Raw genomic sequence first — 18,076 nt, forward strand, 5'->3', positions numbered from 1 at the left:
GTCTTCCAAACCAAATTTTTATGTGAAAGATTAGGAGAAATGAACATGCATTTGCACTTGTGTGAGACTTATCTAGGATCAACATTACACTTTTGGGTTCTATATTGTGTTTAAGCATTGAATTTTGATTTAGGATAGGCAATATCTTATAAAGCAAAAGTAAGCATATTTGTTTTCCTTTGGGAATATTGAAGTACATCTTTCCTTGCAAAGTTGTATGAGTTGTGTGATTATGTATAAAAGATGAGTGTGATGCTTTTCTTGTGATTATCCCCTTTGATCTAGTCCTAAATAGGGTTTAAGTAAATAGAGTGATAATGATTAGACAGTCGAATAAATAAATGTGTACAAAATTCTATCTACTCCAATGTTTTGAGTTGCTTAGTAACTAGGGGTATTCATCACCAATGTTTACTTTTACGTCAAACGGCAACTTGAAATATGAGTATGCAAAAGCACTTTAAGTGTGTGACTTGTTGAGTAACCGGGTGCATCCATCACAAATGCTTGTATTCGCGTCAAAAGGCAAGTGACAACTTAAAGACAAAGAATAATTGGTAAAAAAAAAAAACTCTCTAGTTTGCTACCTTGTTTGTAGTAGTGAGAAGGGGTGATTGCAGGTTGAGTTGTTATATGATTCAATTGTGTTGGTCGCATGATAAATATGATTGAGTTTGGAATTATATATGGATATTTGATCTAGAGAATGTGAGTATGCTTAGTTTTCCTTTATTTGCTATTGTTTATGTACTAAGTTGAATATTTGATGTTTGCATGATAGGTCCTTTGGGTACGATGAGTTGAGCCTGACTATGGTTATTGTCCTTTGTTTTTATGGCTTTTCTTTTGCTTGAGGACAAGCAAACATTCAAGTTTGGGGGTATTTGATGTGGAAATTTATTTCACACATTTTTTTAGCCTTAATTGTTTTGTTTTAGAGTGTTTTGTATGTTCTTAGCCCATTTGTCTAGAATTTAGGTGTCTTATACATTTATTTAATTCTTGAAAATTCTTGGTATTTTGCAGGTGTTTAATTATTGAATTCGGTTGAAATTGGGCTGGTCTAGTCAATCCAAAATACTGTTTGGTTTTTGGGTTCTAACTGGAGCTACAGACCTCCGTTTTATATGTTGTTTAGCTTGATGGAAAGATAAGACGTAGACCTAAAACTTTTATGAAGATCACAAAACCAAGTTCTGCCCTTTTGAAGTCCAAAACTTAGCCTAAACGGAGAAGTCCGAATCTGTCCAGAATTTACTGCGGCCCAGACCCTCTTTCGGTTTTCAACTTGTATCTGGAGTTATATAAGTCAGAATAATGCAAACCTAGGTGCGTTGGAAAGCTGAGAACAAGATATAAAACTTTCATGAAGGGTCCAACTCCAAAGTATATCTTTTTGATACTCTAAATCCAGCTAGGAGTCGAGTCTAAAAATCAACCTAGAATTCCGGATTTCAGCTAGCAGATAGGGAGGAAATCTGTTTTCAAATTCAAAAAAAGAAAATTCCGAGAAGAGGAGGGGGGCCAGCAGATATGAAGAGGAGGACAAGCAGATAAAAAAAAATGCAAAAAATCTAAAATTTTGAGAGGAGGAAAAGCTAGAAATTTCGAGAGGAAGAAAAAGCTGGAATTCTGAGAGAAAGAATGGAATGAAGGATTTTTGCAAATACAGAGTTCTTTTTCTTTCTCTTATATATATTTTATTATTTTTTTATTTGCTGAATTATTATTAAGAATGTTGAATATGAATTTATGTTTGAGAAATAATTGGATTGATTTATTAGTTATGATTTGCTAGTTTTCTTATCCTAGGGCTAGGACGTAGTCATTGAATTTTTTATATGAATTGAGTATGGTTGTATTGAATATCTTTTGTTAATTGCAATTTGATGATTTCGGTTTTCATTCTTGCAATTTACTGGCCATGAATTGCATGCTTAAGATGTTGAATGAAGTTACGAAAGTTGAAGTTCAATATTAGTTGGTGAATTTATCAAACATTGGTAGTGTAGTTTTGAAATAAATGCACACCCTTGTGACCTATAATCAAGAATTTCATAGATCATAATGAATTTATATTAATTTCTATGATCACGAAAGTAGACATAGGATTAATATAGGTATAGGTGTTATGCCTTGAAAGAGGATATCACATAAAAAAAAAGGGATTCAGTCATTGTAATTAGCAAAATATTAACAATCAGATTTAAATTCATTGAAGGAATTCAATTGATGAAATCCAAGCCCTAGGAACCTTTCATATTTGATTTTTCAGGTTAAGAAATTGCAGTCAGTCACATCAATTTGGGGTCGTCTAAATAATATAGGAAATTTATAAATTGGTACTTGAATCGCCTCCTTGTAGAAACGATACTCTTTTTGCCCTATTCTACTTGTTATTACCCATGCACTTGTGGTAGAGTCTAGGGACTATCAGTGACATATAAATGGATGAGTGTACAACTCTTGTACAATGCTTCTTAAGCAAATTGCAGTGGCACTTGGTCTATAAGTTATGAAGACCTCACCTAACAATTATTGGCCCCATTCCTTAGTTAAGTCAGACCCACCGTATAACCGTAGAAATAAAGTCGTCATTGGGTCCTCACCTATCAGTTATTGGTGCCCAACCCCACCTTTACCCCGCAACATCTCATGTCTAATAGAGAGGTCCAATCCTCCGATGCAACTTGCCCACTATGTCCAGATGAGACAAATCAACACCGGAAAGACCTTAGCAACTCTACTACGGTGGAAGACCTATGGACTTAATATTGTGAAATCATATCTTAGTGTTTGCAACCTTGAGCTCTTCATAAGAGGTAATCGAGCAATTGGCCAGGTAAGCAGGTGGGAAGCTCCCCTTACTCGGAGAGTAAGGTCCTAATTAAGTAACCACCTTTTAGGCTGAAAGAGTAGATGCCCTACAAGCCAATCGCAATATGTATTGTGAAGGATTTTCTTTTGATTTTCCAAATCATGTACATGATATTTAATATAAATAAAGGCATTGTGTTTCATCATATGCTGTTGATTATATTTGTGATGAACCCCTTAGATTAAGGCAATGATTTTGAGGCTATGATGAGATCATACTAGTGAGACCTAAAATTCTAAAATCCTAATCTTAAATATTTTCAGTCATTGGTACATTGAGTCGGAGATCAATGTTTACCGGAAAGACTGGCACATTGATGACCCAAAGATTGATTCAAAGATTGATTTTGATGATCACAAAACCTTGAAGTATAAATACTAATGTTTGTGTTGCAAGGAGAAAGATATTTATTTTGCAAGGAACATAGCAAGTTGGAAGAATACAAGAAGGCCTCCAAAATTCTCAAGAAAAGTTGGAAGAAAGCTACAATTCATTGGCCCAAGCTTCAAGTTCAAAGAATTCAAGTTGAAGGAGCAAATTCAAAGAAAAATTCAAAAGAATAGTCCTCGAGTCGACTCCTGGAAGTTTCGAGTCGACTCTAGCACTCTAGAGTTTCAAGGAACAGTGCTCGAGTCGACTCCGGGACTCTACGAGTCGACTCCGACTGAGAACAAACAAAAAGACAGAGAGTTGATTTTCTGCGCTACAGTGATCTCGAGTCGACTCCCAACTTCAGGAGTCGACTCCCAACTTCAGGAGTCGACTCCCAGCTACAGTGCCGGCAGACTACTATTCACAGATCAACTCCTGTTTCAGCCGAGTCGACTCCTACTTCAGCCGAGTCGACTCGAGCACGCTGGGAGGCATAACGGCTAGTTTTTTCTTGATTCCAACGGCTCTATTTTTGTCTCTAACGGCTAGATTTTTGTTGGGACTCCCTCTAAAGCTATAAAATCAAGAGAAGAGCTAGGGGAGAAGGTATGGAAGTGGGAGAAAATATTTAGGGAAGAGATTTGAAAGAGATTACAAGGAAAATCTTCCATAAGCACAAAAGGGCCATTCAAAGTAAAATAGAGAGAAGAAGAGCATCCAAGTGAATCCCAAAGCTTCCTCTCCATCCGTGTGCGGCCTCGGAGATCCTCTACTTCGTGCAAAATCAGAAGAGGGGGCAAGTGAAGAAGAAGCCGAGTTCCTCCATCTACAAATTAGTTTGAGGGCTTCTTCTCTTTTCTTTACTTATTTACATTTGCTATATTTGCTTATTTGAGAAGCTTGTATTTGATTTAAACTCTTGTTCTAATATCTTGTAACTTGATTCAATCAAGGGATTGAATCAAGGGGTTAAGGTTTGTTGGTGAGCCAAAGGGAAAAACCAACGTTGTAAGGTTGTGGTTGGTGAGCCTTTGGGGAAAACCAACCGGGTTGATTGTGAACCCGAAAAACAATCATTGTAAGGTTGTGGTTGGTGAGCCTTTGGGAAAACCAACTGGGTTGGATTGTGAGCCCGTGAAAACAATCGGTTGGTTCTAGTCGGTGAGCCTGTGAAAACCGACCGAGTTCGTTGTGATCTCGCAAAACAACAAGTTGGGTTGTGAGCTTGTAAAACAACCGACTGTAATCTAAGGGATTATAGTGAAATTTCCAAGAGGTCTTGGAGAGTGGATGTAGGTGCTGGGGTGCACCGAACCACTATACATCTTTGTGTTTGTGATGCTTTATCTCTTGTATTTCATGCCTTCCATTCATGCTTGATTGTGTAATATCTCTAGATTTGTTTCTATAGAGTTATAAGTGATTTGCTTAGCTTCCACTCCATTCTTACCATACACATAGATTAAAATTGATCATACAACTATAAGTTAATGTTAGATCAATTGCACCCTAAAGCCATAGTATAATTGCTCTAGCTTAATCTTCCACTGCTTTACTTGTAATTGCCTAGAGCTTAAGTAAATAACATCTTATTATTCCGCTGCATTCTATTCAAAGTAAAAATTAGGGAACATAATTTTTAGAAAACCCAATTCACCCCCCCTCTTGGGTTGTCACCTTGGGCAACAAGTGGTATCAGAGCAGGTGCTCAAGATTAATTGTTGATCTCACGATCAAGAGCCAAAGATCATGACAACTCAAATGATAGTTTTCTAGGAGAGGGACAGTTAATTGATAGGCCTCCACTGTTTAATGGCATAGACTACACATATTGGAAAGCACGCATGCGCATTTTTATTCAATCACAAAACTATTATTTATGGAAAATCATAATAAATGACCTTTACACACTCTCTCAAACTATTAATGAAAAGGACTTAGCACAATTGAATGCTAATGCTATGAACATATTATATTGTGCTATTCATGAAACGAAGTTTAATGAAATTTCTGCATGCTTATCTGCTAAGGAGATCTGGGATACTTTAGAAAATATTTATGATAAATCTCAGATTAGCTCACATGTGCTTCAATTGCATACTAACAATGAGATTGCAGAATCCTCCACAGTAGCCGAGTCGACTCCCAGTTTGTCCGAGTCGACTCCTAGAGAAGAACAGTCTGAAAGGCAGAGACACAGTCTTGAAGACCCTGTGAACGAGTCGACTCCAAGTAGTTCCGAGTCGACTCCCAAGTTAGCCGAGTCGACTCCGACAAGGCCCGAGTCGACTCCGAGGCAGAACAATTCAAAAGACAGAGAATCATCTTTTAGGCCTCTGAGAACGAGACGTCTCCCGAAGATCTCGAGTCGACTCTCAAGTCAGTCGAGTCGACTCCAAGTAAACTCGAGTCGACTCGAGGAAGAAATAACAGCAAGAAAATTCAAAAGCTTCCTAAAGTCAAAGAAGAAGAGGAAGCAAGAAGAAAGGAAGAAAGAGATAAAAAGCAAGAAAGCTAGAAGCAACAATGAACTACAAGAGGTAACTAACTTATGTTTTATGGCACTAGAAAATAAAGTAAAATCTGAATCTAGTGAATTTCATGAAGAATTTTCTTATGATGAACTTTTAAATGCTTTCCATGATTTGTATGGTGAATGTAGAAAATTAGCTATGAAAAATAAAAATCTTAAAAAGCTAAATTTGCAAATTTCAAAAGAAAGAAATTCTATTGCTGAAATACAAGACAAACTAAATTCTGAAAATAAAAGCTTAAGGTTAAATTCAGAAGAATTGATTCAGAAAAATCATAGCTTAATCAAAACAAACCAAAACTTGAGTAAAGAAGTTAACCAACTGAAATCTCTTATTAACAAGTTCACTGTAAGTTCAGAAAGATTAAAAATGATGTTTGAAAGCCAACATGCTGATTTTGATAAATCAAAATTTGGCTTGATTCCTTCACTTAGCAATGAATCCCTAAAGAAAAATGTTTTGAATTTATCAAGCAAACCATTAAATAAGATAACATATTTCGAACATGAAAAGAATGGACATAACAACTTTACCTATCGTTCTAACATAATTAAATCAAGTAGTAAAGTTATTACAATTAAACAAATTTGGGTTCCAAAAGGAACCATATGTCCTAACTCTCAAGGACCCAAGCAAGCTTGGGTACCCAAAATAAAAATATGAGGATGTAGACATAGGTGTGCCAAGATACCCATGGAACAAATAGAACTTTCATACAAATGGGTGTTCTAGACACACGTCAAAAAAAATGAAACTTAAAACATACTTATGAAAAGTAATTTTTAAATAAAAAATAATAATAATAATAATAATGAAATCAGTAATTCTTGCATCTCATCATTATTTTTGCCTTAGTATTTGATTAAAATATGAATTGCAAGTATTGATCAATTTTATGATATAGAAAATACTTTTGGAAATATAATCAAATCACTTCATTTTATAGTATACTTTACTCACTATTGGATAAGTTGCTAAATGATTAATCAATTTATTAAAAATAACTCTATGAATTCTCTATATGCTTGATTGAGAGTTTTTTATCCATGGCATTATTGTTTATTGATCATAGATATGATAATGTGTACTTGGTGTGCTTTTGAATATATGCACTATGAATACCAAGATTAAAGAAACCATCTTTGGCATATAAAATCAACTCATGCTAGTATGTACATAATCTCAAAAGACCTTGCCATTGGCTTACTTAGATTATCTTCTGAAAGGTCAAAGTTTGCTATGCATGCTAACTAAGGAAACAAACAAAAATCAATTTCTAAATTGTTGTTTCCATCACTAAGTTTTCAAAAGCTTACATTGGATTTGTTCTTGGCAAATAAAATTAAAATATTTTCTGTATTTGCTAAATCATGTAAAAATGTTTCAAATGATAAAGGTTTCCAAACTGTGAAGATAAAGAGTATCATGGCACAATGTTGAAAACCAAAATCCTGATAAAGTTTATACAGAAATTAATTATTTCAGCACTAAGGACACCTTAAGTAAAATAGGGTTAATAGAATTCTTGAAGAAATGAAAAAGACAATTGTGTATGATAGTCATCTACTTAAATAATTTTTTTAAAAAAAAGCTATCATCACTGTTTGTCATACATATGATTTCTATTAGATCTATTTTTTGATGAAAACTCCTTTTGATCTTCTGAAAAAATGGAAAATGAACCATTGCATATCTTTCACATTTTTCAGTCGTACATGTTATGCTTAATATGCTCTTATGAAAATAATGCCAAATCTGATAGAAATATGTCTACCCTTGGATATCATTCATCAAGCAATGCATATAGAGTATTCAATGAAAAGTTTTTAGGTGCAAAAATATCAAGGTATCTTATTCTTTATGAGACTACTGATTTATTATCAAAATACTAAAATTAAATTATATATGTATATGGTTAATCTTTTACATATAACAATCTAAAAACTTGTTAATAATTATAACCAAATTGAGTTTTTCAGAAATACATTTAATGAAGAAAAATTGTTTGCTTAGAAGATGAAATAGATCTTGATTCTTGCATGATTAGAAGTAAAGATCACCATTATTATTTGCTTGCTTTATGAGCTTTATATTCTATCAAATGAGTGTGTAGAATGGACTCCTATATGCTTACTTTATTAAAGAAGATATATGTTAAATAACCACCATATTTGAAAACACTCATTACAAATATGATAAAGCAATATATAATTTGGAACAAGCATCAAAAGCATAATATAAAAGCTTAAGTAACCTTTTTGATAGAAAGTAATAGTGATAAATCTACACATCAAAAAGAAGAATTTGTGATATCTTGTTTGCTCAAAATATGCATTGATGACATCATTTTTGGTTCTACTAATGAAGAGTTATATGAAGATTTTACTGAGCTCATGTAAGGTGAGTTTGAAATACGTATGATGAATGAATTAACATCTTCTCTCAAACTCCAAATTAAGACAAACAAGAAAGGGGATCTTCATTGACCAAAGTTAGTCCACAAGAAAACTCTTATAGAAGATTGGCATGAAGAAGGTATGTCTATAACCCCATCTTGTAGAATTTGAAAAGGATGAACAAAGTAGATCTATTATTTTAAAGCTGTAGTGAAGCATGATAGAATAATTATTTTATCATACAGCTAGTAGACCAGATTGTATGCTCATTATGTGCACTTGTGCAAGCCTTCAATCTAAGTTTAATGAATCATATTTTATTGATAACAAATAAATCATAATCTGAATTTTGATAGAAACAACTGTTTAAGATAAGTTGATTAAAACTTAGCTAGCATGTCTTATTAATAATTATCTTAAGTAAATAAAATCTAAATCGTTTTTGAGAAATTGATTTGACCTTGATAAAACTTCCTATTGTGTCACATACTTGTTCTTGAACCATCTTGGTTAATGAAACTATCTCTTTAGTTCAAGTGATATGTGCTTGCTTATATTTAGGCAATCTCTGGCGTAAAGTGACTCAATATTCAACTATTGTCATATCTTATATTGAGTCATCTAGTTAAAAAAAAATATGTTGGATGAATGTTTTGTATCTTGAAGAAACCAATGACTTTCTTTCAAGAAAGAAAAGGAGTTTATTAATAATGCAGGATCCTTGAGCAAGAAAATGAGAGATCTCAACTTGAATGATATCTCCATGTAAGATACAATAAACATTCACTTGCAAACAAGAGAGAGGACCTTCTTCAGCCAAAGGTTCATACATAAGAAATCTAGTAGGTATTTGACTGAAGAATGCAGAATGGATTGGTAATTCTAGATACTTCTTGAGCAAAGTCAACAACTTAAGTCTTATTATGGCATGATTAAGTTCTTTAATTATTAACTTTTGATATCATGGCTCTATACATATTGATTGACTTATGCTCTTAGAAATTGTTTCATGGTTTGCCTAAACTAAATGATTTCTTTGCCTATATCATAACCATGAAATACACAAGTATATGCTTAAAAGTTTGATGTAAAATAACTTGTGAGAAGTTATGAATCCATGAGCATAATAAAAATGTTATTTGCATGATATACATATATATGATACACAAGATTAATTCTTTATTCTGCTCTTTCATGTAAATTACTTGAGAATAACAAAAAGAGAGAGAGATAAAGAAAAGAAAATGAATATTATTCAAGAGGTGTAGAATCTAAGCAAAGGCAAATACTCCAATCTTAAGGAAAAGTAAAACAAGCATAATATATTTGGCACATTTGGAAGGGATAAAATCCATAATTAATTACACTTAAACAGGGAGAATTCGAAGCAAACATTTTAATCCTTCTATATTGCTCATCATAGGGATGGTGCCAATGGGGAGGCTAGTGGTAGTACCCGGCACTATTTGACCCAACTATTCGGTGTAGGGCATATTAGGGACGGCACAAGAGGGAGGCTAGTGGTAGTACCTCGTGCCCCTTCCCAACTCCACCGGATAGGGAGCAAATAGAATATAAAGCATAAGAAAGTTGAAAATGAAAGACAAAGTAAATGAAAATATATAAGAAGAATCAAGTCTAATTATTAGTCACTTGGAAACACACCATAAGGATGAAGTCAATGCAAGATGATATTTAAATAGGGGGAGTGTATTTGAAAAGAATTGATTTTGATCCTTGACATGCTTGTTATTATTATTTTAATGCATGACTTAACACTTAATATATTTTGCATATAGTATGATGTCTTGATTTATGGGTTCTCAATATTTTGTAATGTTTCATACTTGGACAATTTGATTGAATGCATGAATTGCTACATAACATCTTTTGTTTAGTTTTATTGAAAAGAAATTTCAGATTTGTCATTCACAATCATTGTTAAAATCTGAAAGCTAAATAAAATTGTAGAAAGGAGAAGAGAAGAATATCTCTATTTAGGGAAAATAAATTGATTTTGATCTATCTTTCTACTCGCCTAACTTTGATACATAATGTCCTAATACTTGTTAAAATATCCTTTATTTTGTATCAAAACTCAAAATTAAACACAAAGATTCTGAAAGTGCTTTAATGGTATTGAAATATGTATTTTTCAATCATAATAATTTAAGATGAGCCACAATGTGAAAGATACATATCTCAAATTATGACTTAAAAGGCCTCTATTGAAAATCTTTATGAAATTCAGAATTTGATTTTGTATAAAAGCTTAAACTCCATATGATTACTAAATAAAATGTTAATGTAAGAAAAACAGAATTTATTTTGATTGCTCCGATACGCATCCGAAACATATCTTTTCTTATCATTAAAATGTACCAATATTGGTCTAAATGATGTGTCTTTCAATGATCTTGATTGCAAGTAAATATTTTTAAAATATATGACTTTATTTTAATATTTAAAAATTTATTGAGTTTCATGTATACATTGCTGAAAAATTGTGATTAAGAAATTGAGTTCTATAAATACATATACTTCCATGATCATCTATATGTTTTTTTTTTTCTCCTATATCATTAAAGACTTTCATCAATAGAGTGAATGATCTAAAAGAAAGAAAATGTAAATGCTTTTGAAAGAAACTAAGCTTCAAATGAATTACTTTTGATTAATATTTTCATACATTTTCTCTAAGATTAGGAGAAAGCATAACTTGTTCTTAAAAGATTAAAAAGAGTGATTACTATAAATTGTGAATATTTCTAGATCACTCTACATTCTTGATATCATAAAGTTTCAGCTCTATTCATGTTTATCATTAAAATCTGAAATTCGACAAAAGAAAAGAAAGATTAAAGAAGAATGCATCTTTTAAGGGGGAGCTTTAGATATTCAGTATCTTATCCTAAAGTCACTTCAATTTGATGCATACCTTGCACTTTATGGATTGATTTTGATGAACCTCCTTATATTGCAAGACATGCTTTAATTACCTTGAGATGAGTTCTATAAAGGTTGTCTTATCTCAAACCTTGAGTCTTGTGAAAATAAGCTGAAACTTATAGAAAATATATTTTTGAGATTGACGATTTTATTGAACATTATCTTCAAATTTTAAAACTCTTAGATGGAATGATCAATTGAGGGGGAGAAAGAAAATTTCAGAAGGAGAGGTCTGATGGAACTTAATTGCATAAATTTATAAAGGAGAGAGAAAGAATACTAAATGAAAAGTGATCCTAATACTCTCCAATATGTATCATCTGAAATTTAAATCTGAAAACCTTTATGATACACCTTGAGGCGTGTTATTTGGTTAGTATATCTTATGCATAAATCATGAACCAAATTGCAAGTTGCTCTTAAGAGCCTTTAACTTAATGACAAAGGGGGAGAATAACGTGTTGAATGGTCTTGAGTATCTCTTAGAAAATTTATTTTGAAATTCACTAATAAGTCCTAATTAGCTTGCTCTTTAGAACGTCAATTCTGTGCCAATTTATATTTTTATATATGTATCAAATTGTGCTTATTTTCTAAAGGAATAAAAGAACTTTGAAGACATTAAAAATTAATGATCCAACATGATGATATGTCTCTCAAATATATAAGTTTTGATCTTTTACTCTGAAAATTAACTAAAATTGCTCTCATGTTTGATAAAATACTTAATAGATTGGGCAAAAGGTCTTAAATGAACAAGCTTTCATACTTATTATTGAAGAGAGGTTAGATTTCCACTCGTGTTTTCTTTGAATATCATTTGTAGTACTTCTTGGATTAACCTAAGGAAGATTCCACCTACACTTGAATAGAAAACTATCTGTGGTATCAAATTAGAAAACTTCTTGAAATCACATTTAATGTGTTCTGTTCTGAAATTATCTTAATTGGCTCTGATCTGTGCTCATTAATCTGATTCCAATATTATTGCCTTGAGTTATATGATTCATATCCTTGCAATAATTTAACATTCAAATCAGAGTACAATAAGAAAAAGAAATATATGAGTATTCTGATCTTTGTGCTTAATGTTTCCCTATCTTTTTGATGTTGTCAAAAAGGGGGAGAAATATCTAAGTATATGCTCATAATGCTTTATGTTTTGAATTGAATACAAATCAGCTGGAATTGACATATATTGATTATCTTAAGTTGATTAAATCTAAAGCATTATCATGAAGTATGTTTTTTAAATATATATGTTTTCTACTTCATGCAACTTTGCTATGTATTACTTCTAGAAAACAATATCTTTTATATTGCATATACTCCAAGTTTTGTCATCATCAAAAAGGGGGAGACTGATGACCCAAAGATTGATTCAAAGATTGATTTTGATGATCACAAAACCTTGAAGTATAAATACTAATGTTTGTGTTGCAAGGAGAAAGATATTTATTTTGCAAGGAACATAGCAAGTTGGAAGAATACAAGAAGGCCTCCAAAGTTCTCAAGAAAAGTTGGAAGAAAGCTACAATTCATTGGCCCAAGCTTCAAGTTCAAAGAATTCAAGTTGAAGGAGCAAATTCAAAGAAAAATTCAAAAGAATAGTCCTCGAGTCGACTCCTGGAAGTTTCGAGTCGACTCTGGCACTCTAGAGTTTCAAGGAACAATGCTCGAGTCGACTCCGGGACTCTACGAGTCGACTCCGACTGAGAACAAACAAAAAGACAGAGAGTTGATTTTCTGCGCTACAGTGATCTCGAGTCGACTCCCAACTTCAGGAGTCGACTCCCAGCTACAGTGCCGGCAGACTACTATTCACAGATCAACTCCTGTTTCAGCCGAGTCGACTCCTACTTCAGCCGAGTCGACTCGAGCACGCTGGGAGGCATAACGGCTAGTTTTTTCTTGATTCCAACGGCTCTATTTTTGTCTCTAACGGCTAGATTTTTGTTGGGACTCCCTCTAAAGCTATAAAATCAAGAGAAGAGCTAGGAGAGAAGGTATGGAAGTGGGAGAAAACATTTAGGGAAGAGATTTGAAAGAGATTACAAGGAAAATCTTCCATAAGCACAAAAGGGCTATTCAAAGTAAAATAGAGAGAAGAAGAGCATCCAAGTGAATCCCAAAGCTTCCTCTCCATCCGTGTGCTGCCTCGGAGATCCTCTACTTCGTGCAAAATCAGAAGAGGGGGCAAGTGAAGAAGAAGCCGAGTTCCTCCATCTACAAATTAGTTTGAGGGCTTCTTCTCTTTTCTTTACTTATTTACATTTGCTATATTTGCTTATTTGAGAAGCTTGTATTTGATTTAAACTCTTGTTCTAATATCTTGTAACTTGATTCAATCAAGGGATTGAATCAAGGGGTTAAGGTTTGTTGGTGAGCCAAAGGGAAAAACCAACATTGTAAGGTTGTGGTTGGTGAGCCTTTGGGAAAAACCAACCGGGTTGATTGTGAACCCGGAAAACAATCATTGTAAGGTTGTGGTTGGTGAGCCTTTGGGAAAACCAACTGGGTTGGATTGTGAGCCCGTGAAAACAATCGGTTGGTTCTAGTCGGTGAGCCTGTGAAAACCGACCGAGTTCGTTGTGATCTCGCAAAACAACAAGTTGGGTTGTGAGCTTGTAAAACAACCGACTGTAATCTAAGGGATTATAGTGAAATTTCCAAGAGGTCTTGGGGAGTGGATGTAGGTGCTGGGGTGCACCGAACCACTATACATCTTTGTGTTTGTGATGCTTTATCTCTTGTATTTCATGCCTTCCATTCATGCTTGATTGTGTAATATCTCTAGATTTGTTTCTATAGAGTTATAAGTGATTTGCTTAGCTTCCACTCCATTCTTACCATACACATAGATTAAAATTGATCATACAACTATAAGTTAATGTTAGATCAATTGCACCCTAAAGCCATAGTATAATTGCTCTAGCTTAATCTTCCACTGCTTTACTTGTAATTGCCTAGAGCTTAAGTAAATAACATCTTATTATTCTGCTGCATTCTATTCAAAGTAAAAATTAGGGAACATAATTTTTAGAAAACCCAATTCACCCCCTCTCTTGGGTTGTCACCTTGGGCAACACACATCTTATGTAAGCTCGATGCAGAGGGTGATTGATCTCACAATCACTTGTGTGGAGACACTAATACAAAAATGTGGGTGCTCATTAGAGAAATGAGTTCACTGAATTGACCTACAAAGAGAAATCTTATGAAGTCTTACTTACATGTCAAAAGATGATTCTCTTAGTGGGAGTTGTGCAACTGATCCTTTGACCTGAGATCACCAAAGTATCTTGTGCACATAAATCCATATTTTGGTTTCCACTCATTCATGACAATAAGTTATGTACGAGGTCTTCTGGATATGGTGGATTGTGTATGAAGGTTATGAGTAGGTCAACAAGGAATTAATCACTTCTAGTAAGAGAAGATCGCATCCTATTTATTCTAATCATATGATAATTCAAGAAGCCTTTGATCAAAGCACAATGAAAATTAGAAAGAGTTTCTAATGTTTCATTATTCGAATTATCATTAGAAGATTGAGAAATATATGAATATGAAATTGAGTTTGACATATATTCATACTCATATACATATTCGGGATGCAGTTTGATTAAAGGATTGAATTGCACGGTAACTTGCCACTGAAGGGTATTTTTGGTATTTTCATCAAATTCAATATTTATCGGGTAGACATGACACGTTGCTAGACGTCAATCTTGTCTTATAGGTTTGATCGAATTAAAGAGTTTAATTTGATCACCCATTAGAAAGGATTATAATTGTTAAGTTCGGGTTCGCGCAGTTTGAACTTAAATCGATTAGAAGAGTTCTAATCAAGTTGGGTCGACTCGCACTCATACCTATTGTTGGCTAAGTATGGAACCCAATGGGTCATACACAAGAAAACTTATTAAGGGTCTAATTGGATTAGATCATGTTTGCAAGATAGACATCCTAGCAGGTGTTGCAAACCCTTAGCTCTTGATTCGAATTGGATTCGAATTCGATTCTTAATTGATCTAATTTGATTAGATCATATTCTAATATGAACTAGCCAAGAGTTGGCACCTAATTGGCTTGGTTTGAGTCTAATTGGATTAGATTTAATAAATCATTCAATCTAGACCGTTAGATCTTGATCTACCGTTGGATGAAGATATAATGGAGAGTTGGTTTAACCCAATTGGATTGGGTTAGAGGATGGCTATCATAATTGACCATTGGATCTTAATCCCACCATTGGATGAAGACATATTGGGTCAAGTGAATGGCGCCTTGCATTGGAGCCCTTGGATCATCATCATGAAAGATCAAGAGGTGAGGCGTGATGGACATGTGATTAGCATGTGATGTTGACTTGGTCAAAATATGGCACCACATGAAAGGACATATCATTTGATACACCTCCTCACTTGATGTGCACCTCCTCTTATTTGATATGGCCCTTTAGATGATGCTCTTTCATGAAAGGATGTGTGGATGGGATGCATCCCTTGGAGATGCATCCCTACACCTATTATAAATAGGTTAGCACTCCATGGGTTTCATCATTCCAACTCCACCCCACTTCTCTCTTCTTTCTTTCTTACATTAGTTTCTTTCTTTCTAGCATTGCTTCTAGTGTGTCCTAAGCCAAGACGAGGTGGTCTTCTTTAGGACAAAAGGATTAGAAGTGATTTTAGAAAGTTAAAGAAAAATAGAAAGAAAGGAAAGCAAGCCATTAGAGTTCTTTAGAAGAATTCTGCATTAAGGATCAAGTCTTTGGAGCTTAAGACTTAAATCAAGTTTTCGTGTGGATCAACGTTTGAGGGTGAACACTTGGGCACCTAGTGGAAATTCTGCCCATTAGATTAGCGTTAGAGGTATTCTTCTATTTTTGCATTTATATTATATTATTTGATTGCTTCCATTAAGGTGATCTTGGCTTATAAGGGTTTTATGTTAAAGAAATTTATCAAGAAATTTTTAAAATTTCTAGCTTCCGCTGCCCATTATAGCATGCTAGAACCCTACAGTGGTATGAGAGCCACCTTAATTGGTTCAATCAGGTGATTATGCATGATGTATGATTGTTAAATTACTATGAGATAGTAATGTCATATGTTTAGAGGAATGCTGAATTATATGATTCATATATGATATGATATATAATAAAATATCATGATATGAATTTTTTATAAGAAGATATATTGAAGCATATTAATTGATCCAATCAATTGGTAATAATTTGTACATGCTATGAGATAGCCATGATGTATATATGCTATGAGATAGTATTATGTTATAAATTTCATGATATGAATTTTCATATGAAGATATGTTAATTGATTTTGTTAATTGGTAATAATTTATACATGCTATGAGATAGCTATGATGCATGATAGTTGGTTATGATTTATATATGCTATGAGATAGATATATAATTTGTTATAGCATATACAAAGACATATGTTCAATATGTTATAATTATAGAATGTGCATGAGACCAGTAAGCCCTCAATAACATTATATTAAGTCATAGTGTTGAAAAACTTTGAGCTGACCCATTCTAGAATAATTAATCTAATTGGTGTCTAAGGAAAGCACTAAAAATGGTTACTTAATTAGGACCTTACTCTCTGAGTAAGGGGAGCCTCCCATCTGCTTACCTGGCCAATTGTTTGATTGCCTATTATGGATAAACTTAATGTTGATAAAATACTACTGATATCCTTTCTTCATGCCTCGACATTATTATGTCAAGATCCATGCTAGTTTGTTGTGCAACCACAAGACTTGCAATGAGAACTGATGTTATACTGTCTTGGTGCATAGAGATGCTTATGGCATATTTTAATATGTTGCTTTGTTGTGCAACCACAAGGGCAATATTATTTGAATATGACTATATGGAAATAAAAGGTTTGACTTAACCAAAACATTATAGTTTGTTGTGCAACCACAAGGCTATAAGTGTTTTAAGAGGATAGGATAAAGTTGAGAATTGCATGAGATGCAATTGGAAAGAGTTTCCTACCTTTGAACTCATAAAGGTTTGTTGTGCAACCACAAGGCTTTTATGATGAATTAGTATCTCAACCCTACTAAGAAAAATTAGATTTTCTCGTTTATCATAGGAGAGGGCTATGATATTCGATAAAATAGTGGGAGTAACAATTAGATAAAGTCCTTGTCTAATTGTATATATGTCATCATGATTGGTTTGTTTATGATAGTTTTGCTCTTTGCTAATGTAGAATTAATTCTGAATTAAATGGCATCTTCACTATCACTAAGAGGCATCTTGGATGCCAACAAATTGACCGGTCCAAACTATGTAGACTGGTTGAGGATTCTTAAGATTGTACTCACTCAGAAGAAAATTTCCTATATTCTTGAAACCCCTGATCTTGGAGATCTAGGGGATGATGCTACAGAAGAGGAGGTAGCCACACATAAGATGTGGAAGAATGACAGTTTACTGTCAAATGTATCATTCTTGCCTCCATGAGCAATGAGCTACAGAGACAACATGAGAACATGGACACTCAATCCATACTTCTTAATTTAAAGGAGTTGTATGGAGAGCAGAGTAGAACTGCTAGATATGAGATATCTAAGCAATTGTTCCGTGCTAGAATGAATGAAGGAACGTCCATGCAAAACCATTGTCTTATGGTTATAGACTTGATCACCAGATTAAGTCAATTAGGTTTTGCTATGGATAGTGAGCTCAGTCAGAATTTGATCCTGCAATCACTACCTGAATCATTCTCTCAGTTTGTTATGAATTTTCACATGAACAAACTGAATGTCTCACTCCCTGAGCTGTTAAATATGTTAAAGACAGCTGAAACCCATATCAAAAAGGAAAAGGGTCCGATCCTTCTTGTTGATAGGGGCTCAAGGAAGAAATCAGGCAATAATGATTTTAAGAAAAGGTTGAACCCTGA

Source organism: Phoenix dactylifera, unplaced genomic scaffold (assembly GCF_009389715.1).
Source record: "Phoenix dactylifera cultivar Barhee BC4 unplaced genomic scaffold, palm_55x_up_171113_PBpolish2nd_filt_p 000584F, whole genome shotgun sequence".
Classification (NCBI taxonomy): Eukaryota; Viridiplantae; Streptophyta; class Magnoliopsida; order Arecales; family Arecaceae; genus Phoenix; species Phoenix dactylifera.